The 27,599-nt window shown below is 45.9% G+C and overlaps 1 long non-coding RNA gene across 2 annotated transcripts; it reads right to left on the bottom strand.

The window, feature by feature from the left end:
• Positions 1–1,107: 1,107 nt before the first annotated feature.
• LOC149365104 (uncharacterized) lies at positions 1,108–12,864 on the bottom strand. Of its 2 annotated transcripts, XR_016288637.1 has the most exons (6): positions 12,570–12,864; positions 8,816–8,892; positions 7,563–7,607; positions 5,391–5,414; positions 4,001–4,021; positions 1,108–1,222 (listed from the first exon to the last, which is right to left on the bottom strand). It is a non-coding gene; the product is annotated as an uncharacterized LOC149365104 (long non-coding RNA). The 2 variants fall into 2 exon arrangements; XR_016288638.1 differs by lacking the exon at positions 7,563–7,607.
• Between the last annotated feature and the right edge of the window lie 14,735 nt (positions 12,865–27,599).

The following is a 27,599-nucleotide window of genomic DNA, read 5'->3' on the forward strand; positions in this document are numbered from 1 at the left end:
GTGAAACCTATATGCTCTCAGAACTGTTTTATTTAAGTCTGTAATGTCCAGGCATTGACTAGGCCGAATAAAAGGTATGAACTACGAGGATTTTATCATTGATGATCCCTTTATTATCGAAGTGTAAAAAAAAAGAAGATTGACCTGGGGGGATATTAAAGCTTAGCAAAATTATATATTTCTTGATATCTTAGGACGAAAAAACTATGGACAGCAAAATGAAACACATATAGCACATCAAAATCATAATTAGAAACTGCTTTATTTTCTGTCAGTGCAGTATATACGCCTGCAGAAACTTTAGGTAGTTTAACTGTTAGGGTTAACATTTGCTTACACTTATGTTTCAGCAAGCTTACTGCTTACTGCATCTCTGGTAGGTAACACCTGGACCATCGCTTGATAAATGTGCAGGAAGAGGCTGCTTCTGCAATTAAGTTACCAGTTCGTGTAGTTCTGCGGGAAGAGATATGAATAGTTCACATTTTTACACCCTTCGTTATAGGCGACTCATCGGGTATTACAGGGTTAAATAAAGAACTTCGGTATTTCGTTTCGGTTGTAAAATTCACAAGACAGGGGTCGAATCAAAAGTTCGGCCTTGCCTTCGCTTTGTGACAATTTAGTCTAGGAAAACTGTCTAGGGAAACACTTCTAGTTGGCTCGTCTGCCACCACCAACTGTCGCGGGGCGCTGCACACTCAATATCACCTCGGGGAATTTAGAATGTTCGATACATCTAAATTGATTTCCTATGACCATCGTAAATAGTTGATGTGAGCGTAGAAGCATTTTACAGGTGAGATTTTGGAGCGAGGAGGAAGATAGGCTACGATAATCACCATGCTCACGCAGAATCTCTCGTGGCTCTCTTGTTCTCTCAAAATTACAAGTTTAAAATATCCTCGTTCAGTTACGCAGTGTTCTCTACTGCCGGCCAAGAGATGGAGGTAGTTGGTGCGTGACCAGGAAATCTGGGAATATTCATCAGGTGACTATATGCTTGGTTTCGTGGAGAGGGAGAAGAAACTATACCCGGTAGAAACGGTGCAGCCTTGGTTTCCTGGCGCGTGGTACTGCGTTCGTAAAGAGTAAACGAAATCACACTGCTGAAGGGTGTCTTTTATTCTGGTTAGGAGCATTACATTGGTGGAGAACTCGGCGTTGGTGGAGAACTTGGCGTTTACCGTATATCCTAGGCGTCTATGGCATCCACGCATTTCTGGAAACAGAAGAAAACAACAAAAGAAGCCTGCTGAACGGGCGGTAGAGCTTCGAACTCACTTGAACAGGTAAGATCTTACGCGCGAGAGCGAAATCAGCGCCTCGTTGGGGCGGCTGAAGAACGAGATGTCATGAGACTTCTAAGTGAATTTGTAATTTACGTAATAACCGTCACCACTCTCTCGTCGCGCTGTCCTAGAGCGGCTCCCACTTTTCAGCGTAATAAACTTGCGTGGTTGGGCTACATGCTTAGATTCAAGTTTGACATAGCGGGTTTTTGGGAAACTTTGCACGCACTGATGTCCTCCGCGTTATATAGCGCGGCTGGAGTGAGCCAATATGTGACAGCTTCGTGCACACACACAAAAACGAGAAAAACCGAAGTTCGGGCACATCGTTCTGTGTTTTCCTTCGTTATTCGAAAAATTTTATTATACTTGTGGAAAACAAAAATAATCCACCTAACATTGTCTGCAGAGAGGACTCAGGAACCTCAACATCATCGAACGTCGCTTAAAGGAAACAGAAAAAGAAAGAACGGAGATTCTTGAAAATTGAAATGCTTTGACAAAGCTGAGGCCTTTGGCAAATCTGTCTGTTAATTAATTATTTGGTAATACAGGTCCTTCCTATTATATTGACTGGGGCATCTTATAAATGCAACCGTCAATTGTTTGGACTGTGTTGGGTTTAGTGGCGCATAAGAATCTGAGGCTATTATGCGCCAATTGTTTATTAAAAGAGATGACATGTATGTGCACCTGAAAGTTTTGCGATTTCGTCTAAGCAGGAAGATTTCTCTCAAAACAAGAAAGCCGGCCAGCTTAATTATCAAGTCTGACTCAGTTAGGTAATGTTTTTCGGTTTTGCAGCAAATAAAGATGCTGTCTCAATTTCAGGCAAGCGCTGCTGACGCGATGAAACAAAATACCGCTTTCCTCATTAGCGCTGAAGTAAAAAAAGTGAAGGAATGCACAAAAGCGCTGCCTTCGTTATTATGCTTTGATGATAGCGCCATTTACTTGCATTACAATTGCGACATAGCTGTCGAAAATAGAATTCGAGTAAGAGGTACGTAACAGTTGATTACCTGAGATAGGTAAAATATCTGTACTTTGTTGTTTGCCAGTGTAGGAGCGTGTATCCACTCCTTGGTGATTTGCCACTTATGTATTTGTTTGTTTTTTTAGTGTGTCTGATACGCATGTGTCTTCGGTGACCTAGGTTGGCCGTTTCTCGACTAAACTTCAGTTCTTAGTCCAGCATTGTCCTGTGTTCTTCTTCTCCTGGTGTCTCGTACTTTCGCTGGTGAAGTTATGTCTGATGTACACCAACTAGCCCACATGGGTACTTTGTTACAGTTGATTACCTCAGCCGGTGAAAGTACTGAGTTTACTGAGACGTGACCTATGCACCTCAAACTAATCCACACAACAACTTAAAGGGTACTTTTCTACTTACCATGCCAACTTACTGGCCTACTTACTGTCCCAACAAGCTACGCTTCTTCAGTAAAGGGTACTTTCATCGCGCAAAGCGTGTTTTTCGACTGTTTTGTTGTGTAAATCACCTATAATTATTCGAGCCATCCGACCATCCTTTACAGCAAAAATCTACGGCGCGGTTTTGCTCAGGGATGCCGCACGCACACCTTTGAACACACAACCGTGCATGCACGCACGATGCCCCTCCCGAAACCTTCGCACTGCACACAACGCAGTGTTGCTTTTTTTGGTAATTGAAGTTAGGGATTATTTTTGTTTAACCACCTGCAACGTAAGAAACAAGCAATCTGTAACATATAGAAAGACGTAAACCGTCAACAGCATGCGCGCGAAAGCGTCAAACGCACACGTTGTCGAAATGCAGCCGTGCCCATCATGTCTAATATCTGCATCGAAAGCGAAATGCCTCAAAAAGACAAGAAAATTAAAACATCATAACACGATACACCCTTGCTGCGTCTGCGCTTCAATTATTAACATCCAGTGTCTCTATTGAACCATGCCCCCAAGAGGAAAAACTATTTTTGTTTCGTTTCTGCACTACGATGTATTGTTTGGCTTCCGGTTAAGTTCTGCTTGACGCAGATGTATAATGTAAGTAGCTTTATGGCCATTCTGAGGGTTCCAGTTTTAGTGCCCAAGTGTAAACGAGGCATTATTGCAGTCGAGCTCAGCGAAAGAATGGCGTCTGTACCCACCTATGTACGAATGACTTGTTACAGATAGTTACTCACACCATTGCTAGACATTGACATAAGTAGCGAGGTAGTGTCATTAAATTAACACCAAATACAAGTATATTCAATTATTGTTCTCGGTAAAAATGCATTCTCTGGCTCTTTTTGGCTATGTGGACGTTTGGCAGGCACAAAAAAAAAATGAATTTAGCACCGAGAAAATAGGAGTTGAAAGCTTCCTGCCAGTCGATTCGAACTCGCGACGTCCTTACTGAAAGCGACCTCCACCAGTTTGGAGTGTATGGCGGTGCTGCGTAGCCTCTTGGACCCGTTTCCTTTATTTTCGCCTCAAGATGAAGTTGTTACACACTCCACCAGAAATCGATGCCGACGCATGCGTTTTAGTCGCAAAATCAGCCTTTGAGGGCGACACATGCGTTGCCCTTTTTAAACATTTTCTGGCTTATTAAAGCTGCGTTTCCGGTGAAAGTGGTCTCTGTGTTTATATCGTTGCACCCTGTCGATGCAGGCTAACTTCAATTTCCACTCAGTGTCCCTGTAAGGCAAAAGTTCAGAAGAAAATTGGCACACTACCTTTTCTGCCTCCGACAGTCCCTACGAAACGAAGTAAACAATAGGAAAAAAGTCATATGGGAAAATTCTGTACAAGCGCATATTTCAACGGGAACTGGTTTAAGGAAGCAATTTTTTTCATATATCGTAAGATTTCAGTGTAACAATCAAAATACACTCAGATCTACCCTCGGCAGGCTTGAATTTTTTTTACTGTGGACGTTTTTGCTATCGCCAAGAAGGTTCCCCATTGCTTTTCTATGGCACTCTTAAGATGCGAGCGATGGATAAACATCAAAAGAAAGATTTTGCTACGCATAGGAAGAATATACCATTGACTTCAACATTTCAATAACAGTACCTTACAGTTTTCCAAAGTTGCCCCACAATTAAAACTGATGTATAAGAACCCTGGACTTGGATCATTGCCTCGCTAGGAAAAAAAAAAATTACGAACACGCAAGATAATCAGACACTTTTGGGACGACCTGTCAGATACTCTTGCACTAGTGACTGCTTTCAGACGTCAGCGCATGCCCTAAACACCAACATACGGTGCCTAGTGGTCACGTCAGTATGTGAAGCTTAGTTGAAAACTACCTCTCTCGTAGTAACAGCTCGATAATACATGTTGCCTCTGAAGGAGGCACTTTGAAACAATTTGCCCTTCTTTCGAGGTCAATTCGGAAAGCGCATTTGCGACATTCGAGCTTTTTTTTTCGGCATTGTTTTGTGATTTCTTGCTTATATGATATATTGAAACTTGGACCTCTCATTTTTCGCTTGCTAACTTGTCACAGGAAGTGACAGTCGTGGTAAAGCGTATCTATAGATCTCTAAATTTTTTATAATTCGTTTACACCTGAGTGCACAAGACTTAAGTCCTTGCTCGAGATGAGCAGTAACTTATATGAAATAGCGAGATGAGCAAGGGCAAAAAAAAAAACTAATACAATTGTGTCAAACTGTATTTTGTGGCAGCGCAAGCGGGTAGGCATGAATAAAAAAAATATGCTGAACACACATACCAAACAATTCTGTACAATAGCATTTCTCAACAGGAACCAATTTATGAGCGCATTTTTTTCATATATTGTAATATTTCATTATAGCAATCAATATATCCGCAGATATATTGTTTAACAAGCCCTTATATTTCGCTGACTTTATTTGCTTTGCCCGAATGTATTGCCGAGCGTTGCTCCAAAGAGTACGGTTTTATGCCTGATGAAATTTCTGTTAATATGAAGACCCGCTAGCTGTACAGACATTGACACTTCCTTAAATTCAAACTATTGCCACACTGAATGTTTTTGAGTTTAAAATCGCATCCAATGGTTGACAAGGCGCATGTTTCATGATATGCCTATGAGACACGTTAAAATCGCATCAAAATATGAAATAAACTTACCAGTTTGTCCTCAATACACTTTTTCTGTTTTGCGTGGAAAGAAAATTATATTTGAGCTGACGAATATGTTAACCAACGACAGACGTTGCATTGCGACAAATACAAAGGAAAATAGATTTTATGTGCTCAGGATATCATGAGGGGTAAGAGGGAAATAAAGTTGCTATGCGGCTTGATAAGCTTCTCATTCGATTACAACAAGATATGATCTACTAAAAAACTATTACGCAATCAACAAGGTCAACAGTTCCATCGATCAACAGCTTCCTTCATATGTGCGCAATAAGAAATCAGTTTAAAACAAACTTTCACAGTACCTGATACTCCTAACATATTGCGACGCCGTTTCAAAATAAAATAATTTCATGTTGAATAAAAAGAAACAATGTACATAAATCGCCCCCAATATTAGGGAGGCACTTAAGCTCTTTTATTAAGGGTATGAAACGGCAGCGTTTCTTCAGCGGTTTCTCTTCCCACACAGTCACTGGGCTATGTTCACACTCAAACATTATCACGATTATCGCAACATAGTTTCCGCACTCTGGTCTTTAAAGGAAAGTTCAAAGACAAGAGTGCGGAAACTGTGTTGCGATAATTGTGATGATGTTTGAGTGTGAACATAGAAGAGTGACTGTGTGGGAAGAGAAACCGCTGAAAGGCGCCACACTCTTGTCTTTGAACTGTTCTTCTACCGGCTGCAGCCGTCGAATTTCGATGGAGGAGAAATGCTTGAGGCCCGTGTACTGTGCGATGTCAGTGCACGTTAAAGAACCCCAGGTGGTCGAAATTTCCGGAGCCCTTCACTACGGAGTTCCTTATAGCCTGAGTCGCTTTGGAACATGGGGAGGGCCTTGAACCTGTAATCGAACCTGTAATCCGATTACAGAAGAGAGCAGTAAAAATTATTACTTCTTCAAAATTATCTGACTCTAACAAAACGCTCTTCAAGTCAACCCGTATTCTTCCTTTTCACTCCATATTCACTTTAAAGGTAGCGCAGACAATTCGCCAAATCTTACAAATTAAGGATCCACTTCCGCATAGCATATTTATAAGACCTAAAAGGGAAACTAGGGCGGCTAGTGCCGAACATTTCAACTTACCAGTGTGTCGCAATAGTCACGGGCAAAGACTAATAGTGGAGTTTTGATTTGGAATGGTATACCTGATGATATTAAACTGAAGAGAAACTTTGTGCAATCTTTGTAAACGTTCCTGATGAATAAATGAAGTTATGGTGTATTGTTTTTCTTTTTGTGAGGATGTGTGTATTGTGTACGCTTGCTTTTGCTTATCTCTAAATTGTTGAGAATCTGACTTTTACTTTATGAACGCAATGTGTCGTCTTCGCGTGCCGCATTTAAAATGTACAATATTGTGATGGACCCGAAACTAGCCTCTGGCTATGGGTCGTAGAGCATTGTGCGTATTGTACTCTTGTAAACGGATTTTTGTTTGAAATAAAAAAAAAAAGCGAAAACTGTCCGGGAGTCCGCGTGAAGCGTCCACTTGCCAGGTGGTGTTTAGGGCGACCTCTTCCTCCTCCTACCCTCTACACTTGTAGTGGTAAGGAGGGAGATGCCGGACGAAGAATGACACAGCAAATATGAAAAGACTAAGACGTAATTGACTCAGACAATAGAAGGCCTACGTGCAAAATATACAGCTTCCCGATCAGCTGTCTGCGCAAAAAAGAAGCTTGCGAGAGATATTCCTTCTCGCACTGCTCGGGAACAGCAAGCTGAGCCTCACAAGCCCCATCGGAGGCTGTGTTTGAAACAGCCACCTGCCGGCGCAGTGATGCCTCTCTTAACCACTCGGCCACTGCGCTGGTAGTGACTCGCCGCAATCTATGAATGTGGCACATTTTGCGTAGTTGCATATTCGGAGGACTAGAATCAGAATTGGAATAGATTGGGGGGTGAAAGATCCACACTGTCGTATTTCCTCCTCACCAATTCAATTGATAGCCCCTAAATTTTTTACCGCGTTTAAGCAGCAAGCAACATTTCAAACCGATCAGGTGAGAGTAGGCTGATCGTTAGCAGTTAAAAAGGAGAGGAGGTTTGGAAAGCATCCTGCGAGTAGAGTGACGCCACTGCATATGTCTTATATTTTAAGGCTTTCACAAAGCACGGGGGCAAGGATATACGGCAATATTAAACATACCATTTCCTCCTTGTCTGTCTGTGCTTCTTTGCAGGCTTTGACCGCCTATTTTGTAGAGAAAAATGCCGGAAAGCAATGAAATATCAGCTTATATAATGTCGGATAAATAATTTGAAATCATTGTCTTCTTCTTGGAACAACATTGTGAGGCCTAAGTGAATATTTACTTACACTCGTATGCCACTTTCCTGTCATACCTCCCACACAGATCCTGTCTTTTTTAGTAAAAGTTTTATTGTGTTCCTACCCCTCCGACTGCCCGATGCTTTGCAGCAGGCCCAAGCACGCTACCTCTCCGGAAACAGCCCCATCCCCCAAATTCTTTTTATATGTATCTATATTTTGCGTTGAATTCCGTTTTATTTCAAATTAGTGGGGCTTCATGATTACAATGTTTATTGAATATTATTATCTTTTTTTTGGGGGAGTCCGTACTAACTCTAACACCTGCAATACCGTGTTTTTCAGGCATTCTGGTTGTGTGTAAAACTCAACCGAGAATGCGCTTTTCTTTTACTGCCTTCTTTTTTCTGTCGACGCACTGCATCTGGAATTTCCTGTAGTAATCCATGTTAGACGAGCGGCCATGTGCTTCTGCATACTGTCTTCAGAACCGCGCTTTTTCTGCAACCTTTCGTTTTTCTGATGTCTGCCCTGACGCTCGCCTTGTTGACACCATAGACGCGCCAATCATCCATCAAGCTGCTAGCTTTCATTGCCGCTGCCTTGATGAAAACTGACTGAGTGTGAAAAAGGTAGGACGTTAACGTAGTGCAATAGCTGTGCCATATTGAACGACTATGAGTTTATGCCAAGCTTTAGGATATCTTGGGGCCCGTAACGCGGCGATTTTGCCATTTCCAGCACCGTCCTATCGTTTTCTATGGTTTAAGGCCTTTCTGTTTTCCTTCTCCAAGTACTTATGGATCACAATGTACCATGTTTGCCGTATCATTTTATGCACTACCTTAGTACTGAACCGAAGAGAGTCCTTCAGTGTCAAAAATATGTAAGAATGCCTACTGTGATGTGCTTCAGAAGAACGATGCATTTCATGGGGATAGTTTAAAGGCTTCAATTTTCTACACAACTGCTACTGCGATGCGCCTTAAAAAGTGCGGTAAATGTCATTGCGCCAAATAGACTACCACCGAGTCAACAGATTCCATGTCAGTCATGTCACCGGATTTGTCGCTGGAATGTTTGACTAGTACTATTGTCAAGAAGTGTCAAAGGGAACGTGATGAAGTTACCTCTTTCATCCGGCCGGATTTCGCTCCGTCGTCACTTCCTTCCAGGCATGCCTTCACCTTCTGTCCTCTCTCCCTGTCTGTGAAGAAAGAAAAGTTGAATGGTCTCCCAAAAGAATTAGAACTTGGCTCGCATGCGCACTACTCAGTGCAGTACAGAGTGATTTAGACTACCAACTCGCCTCCAACGAGACACCTTCTCCTCTTCCGAAAAAAAAAAGAACAAAACAGTATCAAACCGCTAAGTGAAGACTGCCCCGGGAGTCACTTCTTGCGTGAGTGAAACATAATATTTAAAAATTATTAAAGCACTGTGAGTGACAAAGCACTTCTCTGAAGCATTTCCTGTATGATTTGACGTAATCAAATATTCGTATGTCCCCCAAACCTAAAATGACTAAGCAGTTACAATGCTTTGGCTAAAAATCTGACATTTGTGCTCCCACTGAACGCATTTCCGTATGCATTATCTTGAAGTCCTGCCGCAAAACTTTGCGTGATGGCCTCCCGATGGTTTAGAAAAATGCTGGAAACATGATGGACATAGTTATTTCATGTCAGAACTCGGTGAGCTAGTTGCACGTCGTTCAGCCTTTAAAAGAACTTCACCAGAACTTCAAGGACTGAGCCCAAGAAAGGTATACATTAGAGCTAGCGCAGACAAACGCCTTCAATGAAGAAACTAAACGAGGCCCCTCCAGGCGCGCAATTTTACTATCGTGCTAGCTTATCAGTTACCAATCAGCAGCAAGCTTACAGTAAGTACACGCATGGGACAACGTCGGTCACTTTTATACAAATATCGACATTCGCCGGAGCGAAATAAAGCTAGGAAGGCACAAGATGACAACAAAGCTCCAAAACCCGAAGTAACAACGCATACCAAAGGGTAACCCTTGAAAAAAAAAAAACGTATGTTATTGAAATAATAAAGGAACGAGAGGACGCTAGGGCAAGAAAGGAACACATGAACATGGAAATCTCTTCCTGCAGCAGCTGCTAAAAAATCTGGAAGGCTCGTCTTCTCGAGCACTGTGCGCCTTTTTTTCGTTTCGGTAAAAGCTACTTTTCTTTGTGTTAATAGCAAATTTAACAATTTTCCTTTTCTCTCTAAATATATGACACATACCATACTTCTTCTGAAAACGCTTCTCTCCTCTGCATCTTACGGTCCAAGATTAGTTTGCAACATTTCCTGCTGTTCACCCACCCAACTGATTCAGTATGAGAAAATAAAGTTCTGGACAAAAAGTAAAAAGCGGTAAAAAGATCCGTAATTTCTGGTAGCTATTCTCGCACAGAACTTGCTCTACATGCTGGCGAAAAACAGTGTGCCACAAGTTTGGTTGTATTAGGTTTGCCACTTTGCGAGTTGTAGGGCATGAAAAGACAACGGACCGTGAATGAGATGGACACACGCAATGCTTACTTCCAACTTAAATGGGAAAAGGCACTACAATTTATACATGCTAAATCGCCGCGACATCAAATGATGTGCGTGTAATCAATTGGAACGAAAGTAATCAAATTCTTTTTTTTTTTGACAAACAAATGTCGCGCTCACGCATGCACTCCTCAGTGTTGCTATATTTTTCGCCTCAGTAATCTCTCCTATGCGCTTTTCCTTACTCTTTGAGGCTATAGAAAACACTTATAGACGAGCGGCCTACATCCTTTACACGTGTTGCAATGTTTTACAAGCTGTGATCTTGTTCGTTCTTAATTTTTAGGTTGCATTTATGTTCTCAAAGGTGGTCATTAAGACAACGGCCGATTTGGCTCATGTAGCGTCACCGCACGAGTGTAAAATTTGGTACAAAACCCCTCGTTTCCATTCAACATACGGAATAAGAACTTTTTGCCTTCCTTAAGCAGGTTAAGGTCACGTCTCTTCAACTTGCATAGCCAGTATAACTTTTCAAGGAATGAAAGCGGAAAAGACAGCCAAACTAGGAAGTGCGTGCGTGAGCAGCCCATCTGTTAGTCTGTAAAAAAAAAGAACCTGATTACCTTCGCACATATTGATTACGCGCGGGCCATTTATTGTCACCGCAATGCAGCATCTATAAATAGTTGTGTCTTTTCCCACTTAATTTGTTGTAAGTTAGCGGTGTGTGTGTCCATCTCGTTCACCGTCCCTTGTCTTCTGATGCGGTACAACTCGGAAACATGATCCCACAAGCCCAAGTTTCGACGTTTATTTTACAACACGCACGCACGCACGCACGCACGCAGGCACGCACACACACACACACACACACACACACACACACACACACACACACACACACACACACACACACACACACACACACACACACACACACACACACACACACACACACACGCACACGCACACACGCACACACACACACACACACGCACGCACGCACGCGCGCACACGCACACACGCGCACGCGCACACACGCACACGCGCGCGCACACACACACACACACACACACACACACACACACACACACACACACACACACACACACACACACACGCACACGCACACACGCACACACGCGCGCACACACACACACACACACACGCACGCACGCACGCGCGCACACGCACACACGCGCACGCGCACACACGCACACGCGCGCACACACACACACACACACACACACACACACACACACACACACACACACACACACACACACACACACACACACACACTGCATTAACTTCAACCACTTTTCTAGGAATACGATTTAACCGTTAAGGCTGCAGAAAATCCGTCGTCGGCGTTGTGAGCGAAAAATCCCCAAGAAGCAACCTGGATGGGCCACCTAGGTTGCTGACCTTGTGGCGGCATCAGAATCTATCCAACGGACTGTGAGAAAACTGAGCACCGTGGCAGGTGGCAGTTAATTTAATTATTGGTCGCGGGAGGTCGGTCGAGATCGCATCTCTTAGCTGCGCAGTGGTATGAGGACTTTCGTGGATCTATGAATGCAAAGTAGAAAATGAGCACTTCAGCATATGTGGGCATTAACCCCTTAACACTATAGCGTCATACCCTTAAGGCGAAGCTTAAGTGTCCTCTCCACTTTTCTTTAACAAAGTGGTTAGAAGTTGACACTGTGTTTTTAACTTTTCGGGTCTGTTCCTTGCGTCCTGATGCGCTACTGCTTTGCGACAGGCCTAGTTCTTTGTTTAACCAAACTAATGCTCCGTGAAATTAATCACGTAAATCCCAATAAAAGCCGCGTAAAACTACCGGCTTGCCACGTCACCACGCAATGAACACTACTTCAGCAGTGAACGTCGCGTACTTTGAGGCACGTATGTGGTGTCGTTGGTTCCTCGAATCACATCTGCCACTGAGCTTCTTGCTCTCGTTGCATTTAGTATTCGTTTGGGCTACTTCGAACGCAGAGGCAAAATTTGCCCACTGCGCTGGATCGTGTTGCTACCAACCGGCACCATCCAGTATAGCATGGTTTAGAACAGTCTTTTACGCTTCTTGAAGTCGAAATGCTGAGCGGGTAGATTTCGTCGCTGTTGCAGCCATTGTCGCCGCTTTCGCTAGCGTTGCCTTCTCCTTGCTTCTTCTGGCCATATGTTTACCCTCTTACTGCATGCACAGCAGCCAGCTAATGCTATCTGTGCTTAGCATTCGTGGCTACCCTTGGCTGTATTGGCTACGTGTTTTAAACTCTGTCTCCCTCTTTTACAGTTTACAGAAGAATCAAATGTGTTCCACTACGGGCACTCCGTTGGGAAGATGAGAATACGACTTACATTTTCTGAACTCATCACCGCAGTCCACGAGAGAGAGGGCGAACGCGATGGTACCAAGCGCAATAAGCAGGGCTGCAGCGTTCATTTTTAGCTCGGATCGAAAGACACCCGAAGGCAACTGTCTGTCGATAGCGGTGGCCGGCGAAGGTGACGCACTAAGCGACTCGTCCTTTTAAGAAACAGTCGTAATATATGCAGGGACACCGAAAAAGCGTGACGACAACGCTCCGTAGGACGGGCAAACACGCTGATGACTTCCTCACGCTGGTCGCACGCGTGACGTGGTAGGGGCGCTACAAGGTCCGCCAAAAGCAAGAAGCGGTTTGTGTGAGCCTGCGCGCACGCGACTCTTTGTACACGGAATCAAAGAGTATGCAGCTTTTCGGAAGCCATGAGTGCCGTCAGCTCGCCGGGAACAGGGCTAGCAGCACTCTTCGCACTTCACAATGAATGACTCTCAATTGGCAATTCCTGTATGGCTGTCCTATTACAGGCTGCGATGACAAATCTCCGACCAATCACGATAGAGTTGAAGGCCACGATAGCCAACGCCTAATTAGGCGGCATAAAAATCGCTCATTGGTGGGCCCAGACATCGGAGGTTTTCCGACGGTCACGCCCCTTGAGGCATTCAGATCAACTTCTTAGGGCTGCTTAACAACATGAATGTGGCATAGAAAAAAAAAAAAAACTTGCAGGAAACTACCGATAGCTAACTGCTCAGCTCATCCTTTCATTTGATAACCTGCAGATATGGCCGTACGTGATCTTCCAGATTTTGTTTGAGAGCTCGTAACCGGTACCATCCTCATAATTATAATAAAAAAAACATAAATGACGAACCGTTGCTACTTGCGACAGGCACTGTGCGCATTGGATGGCAAAAATTTGGTATGTGTTGGATGTGGATTTTGTGGTAAAAGCTGCAGCTTCTACAACGGTTTTAGCAGACGAGCGCCTAGATCTTTTCACGATGTTCGAGGCAGCTGGGTTTTGGGCTCTGGGGAGGGCTTTCTTTAGTGTGTATCTCCTGTTCTACGAGCAGGTGTTGACAGCCGCCTCCCACAGCGTAGTGCCGAATATGGCGGTGCCCTTGGGCCTCTTTGTGAGAAGGCCTTGTCACGCGAGGGGACCTTAAACGTGCAGACAGCTGAAATGTGCGACAGAGTGAAATAGAAAAGAAATACGCTCCGTGCGGCACACATAAACAGTTTGCGCGTTTGGGCCACTCAGTCGCGTGTAACGCTGGCGCCAGAATTTCACGTGGGCGCTGCGTTTGTGATCGGCATATTTGCTGAAAACAGGTGGCTTAGAACGTCTGGACTTGGCACGCGATGCTTAAGCGAAGGTCGGGTTAAGGAAGCCAGGGGCAGAATAAAGTAGCAGCGGCATCGTGCAGACTGAAGTGAACTGGGGATTCGATTCAGAAGTGCACATTGTATTGGGCGTGATATTGCTCTTTATACAGCGATGTTTCTTAGGAATTCAGCTGGAATTCAGCGCCTTCGTACACTTGGTGTTCTTATGACATGGGCAATGTTTTTGGGAAATTGCAAGCGTTATTTCTCAATATGTACGTATTGGCCACACTGGTTATTATGTCTCCAGCGAAAAATTGCCTGGTGAGAATTGTGCATGCGCTTGGAATTTGGGGTTCCGCGTAATGCAGATACTGGGATCGCAAAGCTGTCCTCATGATGTTGTGGCAGCTGTCAGGAAATAACGTAGTAGCGAGGTTCTTCTAAAAACCAGCGCACAAAAATGCAAGGAACAATTGAGAGGGACGAAAGAGTAGAGCGCTAAATTTTTCAGGACGACACTTTTTCTCATGGAAAAATGCTCATGGAATGAAAAATATACGAGGCTAAAGGCTGTGTAAAACATAATCAATAAACACGGCGAAAATGTAAAAGTACGAGGAAGAAAAAAAAGTGAAAACGAAGTCGAAAGTGTTGTGCAAAGGTATCCAAGAGACAACAAAAGGGACCCGTTCGTGAAGTAAAAACGAAAGCAAGCCGGTCCATATCGTCTGTGATCTTTATCCCACTGCCTCCTAGAACATATTCGAGCTGAAAAATCAGCGTCGATGGATCAACCAAATATACACCTGCCTTCAAATGAACCAGATTAAGATAACAACGCGACATAATACCTTGCTTATTTTTATGATTGACGGAGGAGACTGCGGGTAAAAGTCGATTGAGAAAGAGCGACTTGACTGAAGTCCCCAGCCTCCATTACAAAGTAGGAAGCGACAGTACACGTCCAGGATAGAAAATGATCAAAATACAAAACCATAATAACGCAAATCGTTCAGAATGCAAAATGTACAGAATAATGCACTTTGGCATAAAATATTCGCAGAAGTAACACAGAAAACGAAAAAAAAATCAAACCCTTTATTTATCGTGTAAGTAAGGATTAATGCGTAGTGTTCGCATAGAAGTTTTTTGTAAATCAGTCTGATTTTCGGATTGAATTGAAAAGTGTTTGCGGTGTGTATGATATTTTTTGTGTAGAATAATTTGTGAGTACAGTGACCACATTCCACTGTTCCATGTGACGATTGGCGTATGAATGCGTGTTTGTATCGAAGTCCGATAATTCATGAAGAAAGTTCAAATTTTCTTCTACTTCCCGCTTGAAGGCAAAAATTACCTATAATTACAAACCTTGAACACGCGAAATATGTTTGCTTTCAAAAATAAGTCCGAAGTATGAGAATTATAGGGTACATTAAAGAGTGCTGGACCGAACTTTTTGCAGCATATGCATTTTTTCGAGATTTGTGACCGACTTTTCATATTTCCCAAAAATGTTCGCCACTCAGCGACATTCCTCTCTCCTTGGTTCACCATAGGCTTCAGGAGCCAACTTGGACGTGTTGAGAAGACAGGAAAAGCGTACGCGAAGACTATGCACACGAACTACATGCGTTCTTCCTGTGTCTTCATGTGAATACGTTCAAGCTGGTTCCCCAGTACAACTTCAACGATCCGGTCCAATCGCCAGCGATCCTGGCTCACGATCCTCGCCGTCATAACGGCAGTGGCGCGTGGGGAGAGCGCGCGGAAAGAGCGTGTTGAAAGAGGAAGAATAAAGGCAAGCTTCATCGTTTCTGTCAGCGATCCGCCATGTCTCGGTCGTCGACGTCCGGCGAGGGCGACGTTGCGGAACCCGCGTCGCACGCGCCGCCCGAGCACCAGCAGCAGCTCCAGGATCAGCCGCAGGATCAACCGCAGGATCAGCCGCAGGATCAGCCGCAGGATCAGCCGCAGCATCAGCCGCAGCATCAGCCGCAGCATCAGCCGCAGCATCAGCCGCAGGATCAGCAGCAAGAACAGGAGGAGCCGCAGCACCACCAGCAGCAACCTCAACGCCAGCAGCTGCAACATGAGCGCCCACAGTACCGGTACCAGCCGCAGCCGCAGTCCCCGCCCGTGCAATACCAGCGCTCGACCCGTCGGCTGCCGCCTCCGCCGTCGTCGGTGGTGCACAGCTTTCCCGACTGCTCGATGGAGATGCGCGCCAGCCAGGCTCGCCAGAGGCCCTTCCGGAGCCGCACCACCGAGCGACTGCTGGAGAAGAACGTGCGCGTGTGGCAGCCCTCGTCGGTGCTCCTGAGGAAGGTGAGCGCTGAAGCAGAGCCTGGAGGGCAGCACCAGGTCGCGGGATCGAATCCTGGCAGCGGCTGCAACGCTTCAGCGGAAGCGAAACGCTTAAGACGCGCCTTTGTGGTTGCGATGTCAGAGCACGCTCAAGAATGGCGGGTGGTCGAAATTAATCCGTAGTCTTCTGCCACGTTCCAGTTTACTTCGCTTTTCGCTAGTTGGTGGTAATGAGATGTAGCTGACGAAATGCAACGGCGCGAGAAACACGGCGAAACACACATTGCACTCGTCCTGCACAGTGTGTGTATCGCGCGGTTGCATTTCATCACCTATGAGTCTACACTACGGTGTCTTGCTTTCCCTATTTCATCCTGTTCTTCACAACATGAAAACCCGACTTGAAAAAAAAAAAAAAAGGCCGAACGAATGGTTGCCACTGTGGATCGCGAGATTCAACGACAGCTTGAAGGTATTTATATTTTAGGATATATAGATGGAGGCTATGAGAGCCCCTTCATATCTGTATAGTTGTAGAGCGTTCTTTGTTCGACAATCGCGCATCTCCAGTCCGCCTCTCGAGCGCGCGGCGCCACCGACGCTTACTTACCCTCTACTCGGGCGGTGCGTTACGCAGCGGTCGCCGCAGATGGACCGCGCCACATTCCTCCGTTTGAATTGGAATTGGTCAAGAAGGTCATGACGTCGCAACCGCGTGACCTCGCGCTGGTAATTCAAACACACGACAATGATCACACAGTACCACAGCAATGACGTCACCCCACAATTCCACATTGGTCTTCAAGGTCGTGACGTGATTGCAACACCACTGCGTAGTGCCTCTGAAGAAAGAAAAGCAACTGCGTTGAAAGGGAAAATGGTCAAGCTGGGACTCGAACCGCTGCTCCTTGTTTCATGAGCCGGGTGCTCTACCCCCCAACCACTGAGGAACGTTCATTAGACTTGGTTGAGGGAGACCTTGTGTATGTTGTGGTAAATAAAAAAATAAAATGAACAACAGCGTCCGTTTCTGCAAAGTGATAATGCGAAGAGGACCTCAGGCTGTTGAAGTGACCCATTAATGCTATCGTGCCAGTCCCTTACGGCGGAGCTTGAGTGTCCCCCGAATTTTTCCTCACATTGTTGTCAATCGCTAATGAGCCGGAAATTATCTGGCACGAGCACTGAGCTTTAGATTCAAACCAACATGCCCAATTGTCTTTTTTGTTGAACTCCTTTGTCTGAGCGTTGACTAACATCGCCATTAGGGGACACTGGTGGCATTTGAACCCACGGTATTTCCCAGGTGATCCTTTGAAGGCGAGCTGAATAGATGGTTCATAGTTTCAGGAAATCGTAAGCGCATTCGCGAGACATGAGGAGAACGAAGGGAGGTAGGCGCTGACTTCATTTGCTCTCTTTAAGGCTGAACTGATGTAATTTAACGGTATGCGTGAATGGGAATTGATTACGGGAATTCATACTGAGTATGTATTGCCTCATGTTTACATATGTTGGCATTTCGATGAATTTCGATGAATTTCGATGAATTTCGACGAATGCAGGTAACGTACACTAATTCAGGAAGGCGGAGTGATGCCCTTCCAGGAAGTAGTATAGCGCATTCACAAGAAAGGAAAGAGAAGAATACGGAACAAGCTCGAACTTTGATCTGACTTTATTTGCATCCCATGGGCTGCAAATAAAGTCAGATCAAAGTTCGAGCTTGTTCCGTATTCTTCTCTTTCCTTTCTTGTGAATGCGCTATACTACTTCCTGGAAGGGCATCACTCCGCCTTCCTGAATTAGTGTACGTTACCTGCATTCGTCGAAATTTGTCGAAATTCATCGAAATTCATCGAAATATTCATTCATCAAAATATTTCGATGAATGAATATTCATCGAAATATCGAGTTAAAAATGGAACAATGGGCTTCTCTGTGCGTTAGGCCTCAGCTGGAACGCTGCTTGACACAATGCTGTCGAGAACGTGCTGGACAAGTTTCTCGAAACCAAACGCCAGGCCTACACTCCCACGTGAAAGACCTTGGCAGCGGCGTATATTAACATCCTGTCCGGTCTGGTCCTATAAGTGGCGGAGGAAGAGTGCAAACAAGTGCAAAGGGCAAAAATTGAAAAAAATGAGAGTTTTAATAGCGTTCTTAACCATCATGCACAGATTCCGTTGGCGCGATGTGGGAGTTAGTGGGAGAACAGGAAACGGAGAACAGTGGCTTAGACTAATTAACTGATTAACTGAAGCTTTGACGTTACTTTATACTGGACCCGCGTTCTCGGAAAGAAATTTAATATAGCGCTTCATTGGATCCAGTCGCCTGGTATTAATACCAGCGGATGCAGGCTGCCGTTTCCCATATCGTCATTTATATTGAAGGCATCCTAGGTGATAAGCTTGCTTGACTTCGCCGAAACAGTTTTTCTTTCCGCAGGGACCCGCATCCCCTAAACATTTCTGTCGAATATACGTTGAACTAGACGTTAACCTGACTGCGCGAATGTACCTCCCTGCTGCGGGGGCTTTAAAAATAACGCATCGCCGGGCGATGCTCTGCCTCGCAACAGGTGGAGGCCCTGGCGATCGATCCGGCGCGGCTACATTTCCTCTCGCCCGGATCACGCGGCATTTGTTTTTGTCCGTAACGCGATCACCTCGTTACGTGGATCGGGACTTTCTCCTGGCCGGCGTTCGAATCGAACTTAAGGCCTCCCACCCTCCATGCTCGAAAGGTCGCGAGTGTGCTTCAGCGCACGAATTTCAGCCCCGCAGCCTAAGCACACATGATCAGCTCGTTCCTCGCTGACTCTTCGTTACTCTATACATATGATTTCGGCGAAACACAAACCTCCACCGGCCACGCTTGAAACTTGCAAGAAGCGATTGAGACGGAGATTGCGCAAATGTTCTCGTGCCTTTAGTATAAATGGGAAATATTTTTAGTTTGTCCAAATATATTAAACGAAGACAAGTCCAGACGAAGACAAGTTCCCTTGTCGAAACGTTGGCTCAAGCAACCTGAGGTTTTCCCCTCCCTTGTTCATTTTGTGATCGCCAAGGACCATCTACCACACTCTCTCTCTACCATATTAAAACAAAGTTACTCTACGAAGCTGACTGTAGCCGATACCGCCATTCAGCGTGGCAGCATTGCCAATCGAGGTTGTCAGCCGGGTGGTCGCTCCCGTTGCAGATCATACTGGCGTCCCCTTTGAATCGGGGCTGTGGAGAGTGCCACGTACCATTCCAAATGAATTAAAGTGGCTGCTTTATTTACTTCTATCTTCTTTCATTTGGTCGTCTTCTGTTTTTTTTTTTTTTCAATTCCGCTCTATTTTCTGAGTTCTACGCTATATCATTCGGCGTCTAGTGGTGCCTTTCGGTCAAAAGGAGCTTCTTCGCGAAAGACGAAACGGCTGGATATGCCCGGTTGGCTGACGACAGGGATTTCAAGGAGATGGTGCAGCAATAAGAAAAGTCAACACTTGCATTCATAGCAACCCAAATCTCCGCCAGCCGCACAGATAAAAACCTCCGTTAAGCCAAACAAAATAAAGACGGAAGAAAAATACTGCGGGATGTTATTTGTCCGCACGATGTAATACGTGGGTGCCTTTTCCGGATTTCCAATTTTGGGCTTGCATCCTTCCGCCCGCTTTTCAAGTAGGTAACACGCACTCTTTCAGTACTGTGTTTGCCATCTGGCTCAGCAGCTCCCTTCAGCTTCTGGCTTCCCTTGAGTGCCAGTGACGACCGCAATCTCTTAGCCGGTTCTCAGACCTCGAAAGACCCGACAGTTCGCCCGTCTCGCGCTATAAACCGATGCGCAATAAAAGGGGATGTCTGTGCGCCGAGGGAACTAGGAAACTTACAAAATCCCCGCAGAAGACAGAAAGAAAGAAGGTGGGATTCTTCACAGCAATAAACAAAATGAACAAGTTTCCTTTCCGGTCACTGTTCATTTTTTTATGCTATCAAAACTTCTCCCGCAATCTCCCGCAATCTTTCTGCTTGGATCTGTAAGACGATCTGCAGTATGAAATAAATAAATAAAATAAATAAATAAGCGTCCTTGTTACCAATTGCAGCCAGAGTGCGGAGTCAATTTGGCTCTGCCTTCTGCATGGTAACGCATTGAACGAAAGGATGCAGAGGCTACAGTCAAAGGAGTGCAAAACGTTTTAAGAAAAAAGTAGGAACTCCGAGACTTTTCGCCGTCACTCAGGGTGAGCAAAGGATGATGACAGCTGTCCCACACCTCCCCGCTAAAGCATCAACTCCCAAGCTCGCCAAAATTGCACGACGAGAGGTGAAGCACTCTAGATAGTTCTTGGCGGCCACGAAGTAATGGCAGAAGTTATCGACTACGACATACCACGCCGATGCAGTTCACACCCGAGAAAATGTACTTATACATACAGCTACTGCTCTACACAGTCTGAACTTCGGAGGTGATTCGAGGCCGGGAGAGGGGTCGTTGGTGAGCTTCACAGCGGGATCGTTTTACACACGACACGAGAGAGCACTTTGCGGCCTCGCCGCCATTTTACAATTTAGACTCCGGGAGGCCAACAAGCGCAGCCCCGGGGGGTTCTCTTTCCAGAGCATACACGCACACGCGCGCACTGGGTAGGCGGCGCAGAGCAGTGGCCCGTGCTGTCAGACCGTGTTTTGCCGGCGCGGCTCTCCAGACGCGTTCCCAATTAATGCGTCTCGGAGGGGACGCTTGATTCCGGCGCGTACATATCGATCCTCGTTTATCGCCCCGGGACGCAACGCGTGGACGGAATTAGGCTGACTCCATTAGTGTGTACGAACGGACGCCAAAGGGGCGCCCTCTCCTCCTTCCCTCTCCACCCCTGCCTGTCCCTAGCATCGTCGCGGGTGCCCTTCACTTTTAGGAGACCCTGCTTCTCTCCGCGCCTCCGGAATTCGGTGCAGCGGCAGTGCAGCGGGCAGGTCGGTGCAGGTGGGAGAACACGATCCGAAAACCGTGCGTCCACCACGAAGGACGTGTACCAAAAATGAGGATGCCGAGGGAAATGGTTAAGTTTTTGCGTAATTTTTTTTTTCATTTCGAAGTTTGAAGTTTATTTTTTGCTAAGAAGGAGCCGGGACTAAAAGCTCTGGCGACAGCTTCACGAAAGGTCCCGGCTGCTTCGGATAACTGACAGCACCGGAGGAAGATGGCGGTCACAGAGCGTTACACAAGATTGCAAAAGGACGATGACAATAGATATACAGTGTTTCATAAAACTGCAAACGAAGATACCTATCTCTTTAACGACGAAGAAATACAAAAACAAAACGAATTACAGGAGCCACTCCTGAAATTGTAATTGAATGAACAACTTTATTTTTACTTGTATATTTTTTACTTTTACTTACTTCTGTACTCGCTATCCGTTTCTCGCTCACCTGTTCTGGGTCAAACCCCTATAAAAAGAGAAACACCAGCGAAGACCATTCACTCTTGACAAAGATCGATCTTCCGATCGAAACGTCGGGTCAAATACGTTTCCTTTAACGAAGCGTATACTTCGCTATATACTTTTTTTAAGCAGTCAAGTACTTCCACCACCGCCGCGGTGGCTCAGGGGTTATGGCATTCGGCTGCTGACCCAAAAGACAGGCGCACACAGACACAGACAGGCAACGGCTAAACGCGGGGAATGCCCCCTACAAGTAGTGCAGTCGCAATAAAAACATAACTCATGTGTCGCTGCCACACGCAGATTGTGCAACAAATGCGCGGTGCGTCAACATTTTTTGGGCGCGGATCTCAGAGACTAGACGACATCGGCATTCATTGAAAAACGTTGATCCCGGAGTTCTTTTTGGTGCAGGCATCAAGAGTTTGAATCGAGTGGTGGGACAATTTTTAATAAAATTTTCTCAGCTACAAATACTTTTGTTCCTCAGCACATATCAACATAGGAAAAAAAAAGCCATAAAATCAATATTTATTCAGAACAAAAATTGTCTTTAGGGCACTTTTAATGCCCGGTTCGCGACCAATTAAAAGCCGATTTTACACTGGAATATGCACTTTACAGTCATTAATTAAAAAAAAAGCACTTGTGGTTTAAAAAATGACTGAGGCTTAACTTGGTTAAGCCTGGAGAACGCGAAGCATCATCGTGTCGCGTAATTTGGAGGCGCACAACCACAGCGACGGCGCGAGGTGGGCCCCCGTTTCTCCACTGTCGTGACGTCATCGTGTCACGTGGTGTGACGTCATGTATCACGTGATTTGGAGGCGCACAACCACAGCGACGGCGCGAGGTGGGCCCCCGTTTCTGCACTGTCGTGACGTCATCGTGTCACGTGGTGTGACGTCATGTATGACGTGATTTGGAGGCGCACAACCACAGCGACGGCGCGAGGTGGGCCCCCGTTTCTCTACTGTCGTGCCGTCATCGTGCCACGTGGTGTGACGTCATGTATCACGTGATTTGGAGGCGCATAACCGCGGTGAAGGGCTGAAGTGGTAGCTAAAGTAGTATGCTTCGCATAAAAAGATGGGTTTCGTAGCCGTGCTTACGTAAGGCAGAGCACTTTCGTTAGAGTTAGATAGTGCTTGCATAGGTGGTAAGCGAAGGGCGAACAGCGGTCAGTCACAGCAGCCGAATGAGTGTGACCCAGCCTTTAAAGACGTGAAATGAAGACGCGGACGAATTGCAAACTGAACTAAGAAAAAAAAATGGGGGACGATTTAGCGTGGCTAGGTCAAATGCGAATTCGGTGCGCTTGCACTTCGGCGTTTATTTCGGTTTCGGTTCGGGGCTCGGTTTTCAACCAGGCTTCTGACTCAACGCCGAAACTGGATTTGAACTACACCTTATATATTACACGATACCATGCATTCATGGGTTAGTGCCCACATGTGCGGAATTGGTCATGGTCCAGCGGTTAAGCGATGGCTCGGCGATGGCAGGTGCTGTCGTCGGTGAGGTTTGTGAGACCCAGGTTGCTCTTCTTGAGCAACCTCATGGTGGTCACAAAGAGCCTGGCACGCAGTAAAGCCTGCTGGCAGGTTGTTCACGACCCGGTGGGCACGTTGTGGCACAACCCGGTGCCACAACGACTGTGTCAGGGGGGTCACCTGCTGGAGGCTTCGGACAAGCAGACATCGGCGAAATTTGAGGTTGGGGATTCTACTGCTAGCGCACTAAGAAGTTTTGCGGATATTGCCCGTATTTTCTTCACCGTCATTGCACTTCATTACTGGAGCCGTGATCTTCGGGGGAAAGCTCTTCTAACTCGGGCGTGCTTGGCGGCTCTGCATAGCGCACAGTCTCCATTGTTCTTTACTCCCGCGGAGGCTCAGTGGCGTTGGTGTCCGGCTAGCGATGCCAAGGTTGCGGGTTTGATCTCTGCCGCGGTGGCCATATCTCGATGTAGGCGAAATACAAAAACGCCGGTGTACTGAGCGATGTCAGCGCTCGTTAAGGAACCACCGGTAGTCTTAAGTTAATCTGAGGCCCTCCACAATTGCGTCACTCATAGCGCGTGCGTCGCTTCAGGGCGTTAAAGCCCGGATATCTACCGTTAGTAACTGCGGCTTCGTGCAACTATGTGAATCTTTTCTGCCAGAAAAAAAAAATATTCACGGCCTTGGCGCAGAGAAAGAAAGAGAATAAGCTTTTGTAGAAAAGAGGTGTTGTGCCTCTCTGTACACGCACGTTTCGGCTTCCCTCTCCGCCTCCAAGCTCAGGCCTAGCCCTCACGATGCGCGCGGCGCCCTTGTAATCCAAGTCACCGATGTGCGCTTAAAATCAATGTGAAGGTAACCACTCTATAGGCTTACTCAAAGCGTATTACAATGCTTTGGTGCAGTTATTGTTCTTTATTTGAGAGGACTGAAAAAAACATTGCATATAACTCATTGAGTACGTAATACAGCAAGAATTTAAAAAATAGTCGAAGGGAGATGCACAAGGACGAGCGCTGTATTACTCAATGAACTACGAACTCGCCCAAGCTTCAGTTTTAGGATATACCTTATCTCTTGGCTCCTCTTTCGTTTACTGCACTCTTGTTGCTGAGAAAGTGACCGGTATTAAGGAAAATTTATTAGCTTTATTCGGCAGGCGTAAAAGAAATCCTCATATTGAACCATTACCGTACGTTGTACCTGCTACGGATTTCATCCTTCGCTTCAACTGCGACGCCCTGTTTGCGCACCATTTTCTCGAAGGGGGACCTTCGCAGCAAGTTATATCCAACTACGGGGAAAAAATTCGTGAAACGGGATGCATCTGGTTTTGCTTACTAAAAATAATAAACGCTGATTGGGCTAACTCGTAAATGTGGACATCAAAGGCAGCCTCTTGCGAAACGCTGTCGAGAAGGAGACGAGGAAAATGCGATTAAGGCCAGCTCGTTGCCACGTCTCCCGTCTGAACCACTCGGAGACGCGGGTCAGGCTCTGCTGCACGCAATTGCTGAGGACCTGGCAACGCGGTTGCATGCGTGTGGCAACAATCCCGGCGTAACGAGATCACGGGGCGCGATGAAGTGATCCCTTGGGAGCACTAACCACGGTTTACGCGATGAAAATATCCGCCCTAGCGACAAAAAAGACAACTTCCTCGCTGAGGATATCGATGCAGAGAAAAAAGAAATAAGCAAGCATCATATTTCAAGCACAGCGTCTGCGCGATGAACACCACATTTATTCTGTTCCCTCTGCTACTAGCGATCGTAATAAAAACACGGCTGGACTGTTTCTCTAACGACGCATCTCCAGTGGTGCTCGGGTGGGCACAAACTTTATTTTTTTGTCCTCTGACTGTGTTTCTTATCGAGAAGAGGAGTTCAGGAGAGATTCTGGCTGAGAAGAGCGCCACTAGACAAGGGCGGTTCGAACTGTACAGAGTGCCTACCGAAGAACGGCAACGCCATGCACTGGCAGCAGCGCATCAGCAGCTGTTTACCACACAAGAACACCGTGCGTGAAAGTTCCAGGTAACTTCCTCTAGTTGCTTGCACTCCAAGAGGGATACCACATGTTTATCTTCAACTGAAGAAAAAACAAAAGGATTAAGACTTAATCTTCACCTTAAGAGTAGACGTGATAGCGCCTTCTCCTTTTTGTCGCTGTTGATTCCTTTTCTTTCTTGTTTCTCGCCGATTGCCAATTCACAATCACATTACCGATCACAGTCATCGATTACAATCGCAGTTGTCGCATTACCGATCACAGCCATCGATTACAATTGCAGTTACTGGTAACATTACCGATTACTAATCACCAATCACTACCTAGGTTACACTGCACGAAATACTACGCCACTGCATTTCATACACATGCAGACCATTTGTTTCAATGCAATAAGCATCATAACACCGCCTTTCCATTTCACTCAATTTGTGACTCCTAATTAGCATATTTGGTTTTATTTCTTTAAATTACTGTAACATCAGTTCTGCTTCCATGTTCTGCTTCCCAACTCTGTAAGAGCAGTGCCAGGACATGTTGAGAGCCGGTACTTAGCACGTACAAACAAGTTCCTCATACAAGGGCGAGGGTTTGGGCATGTTTATCATCGCACAAACCACAGCCTATGCACGAACATGGGGCGCCAACCTTAAAAGCAAGACAGCACCAATGAAACGTTTCTATTTTTTACAGCGCCAAGTCGAAAGCTTCTAAACTGTTGCGTTTTAAGCGATAACAATTTTTATGAAATATGTGTGTCTGTTAGACGCAAAAAATAGATTTCGGTGGCTACCTGTGTTTGCCGACATGAAGAGATGCCCTCTCACAGTGGACAAATTCGGTGCTCCTTTACACCTATCTGCTTTTCTGCTTATTTATTTCAGTGTACATAACTGTTGTAATACAATGTTTGCTTGCAATATACTTTTGCGAAAATTTGTATTCTTGTAGTCGTAGTTATGTTTCAGTGCTAGCAATATCCAGGTCAATTAAGATAACTTGTTTTCCAGGCATTCCCACGGTGGGTGAGGTGCTCTTTTAAGAAAGACGCATAGACTTTAGCGCCCGCTTTTCTCTAGGTAATATTTAGAAACTCTACGCCTTCCGGCCCCTACCTGCTCTCCCCTATACGTGTAGAACGGGATTCCCATCTCTCCATGTTTCCAACTCTCAACCGCAGCAGGTGGCAGGTAGAGGCTTCAGAGAATGGCGAATACTTTTTCCGACATGGGACGTTTCTAATGCTATCCCATAAAAAAAAAATACCGACGACACTTTGGAAATTCTAAAGTGCGCTTGGCGAAAGCCTTGTGGTCAACCCACTGCCGCTTCCCCGAACCGCTTGGCGCGGAATCACTGGGCCGCTTCGGAGCCATGCTTCTCACTCGACTGCAACGAGGCGTCTGGCGAAGGAGCGATGGTGCAGTTGCCACCGCCGACGCGCGCGCGCTCGTTCTACCGCTACTGTGTGACGTCACGGTTGCTATGCACAGCTGAGTCCCCTACCGGCGCGCCGGTTGTTAAGGAGGGGAGGAGGTAGCGCCGCTGCGCGGAGGAGAGGCCCCAGTTGGGACGATTCCCGCGCACGGGCGGACACCGCGAGCATGGAAGGACATCGCAAGCATGAGCCATTAAAGGCTTTCGCCTTAAAAAAGGAATACCGATGCATACTTAGAACGCTAGTTGCAACAGTTGCCAATTCCAGCCGAGTGCATAATGAAGCTTCTGTATTCTACCTTGGCTTTTATCTTCTAAAAATTTTTGCAACTCTAAAGCGCCCTATGTGAAAGCTGCTTGCTATGGGGGCGAGGCAGTACTGCAGACGACGCGGATATATAATTAATGCGGATCCAAACAGATGAGTACAGTCATTGCCAAAAGTAACCAGGCTGCATGGTTTGCTTCTCATCCGTATAGTACAGCCCTCACGGCTTCCCTAAAGATAAAAAAAATTTTTGAAGGTGAGGTCATGGGTTCTCCTTACTGTTCAGAGATTTGGAGCTTGAGGGCTGGCATAGTAGCTGTAATATACGATCGAGAAGCAAACTGTGCAGCCTGGTTACTTTTGGCAAAAACTGAAAATCATCCAAACTTGGTATTGAAAAAGCAAGACTGTCGTATGCCATCACTGCGTCAAATTCCAGCGCGAATAAGCGAGCGGTTTAACCGAGGAAAGCATTTTGCGGTGCGCGTTTAGCGTTGCAACAGTCTGTACTTGTTCAACTACTACTTTCTCTCGTTCTAAACTCCCCTGGGGGGAATGCATAGCCTTTCCTCCTACCTCAATGGCCATATATACACAGTGTACATTTCTCCATTATTTATTGTTATCACGGATAGAAAGCACTGCACAGGAGCTTCGAGAAGACGGTCGTTCAGCGTCCCATTGAGGACTGCAGTGGTACTATTGACGAGAGTAGGCGCATTCGCACAGAGCACTTGCCAGTTGCAGCGTCGTAAC

Source organism: Amblyomma mixtum, chromosome 2 (assembly GCF_055824585.1).
Source record: "Amblyomma mixtum isolate Tamu chromosome 2, ASM5582458v1, whole genome shotgun sequence".
NCBI classification, from domain to species: Eukaryota; Metazoa; Arthropoda; class Arachnida; order Ixodida; family Ixodidae; genus Amblyomma; species Amblyomma mixtum.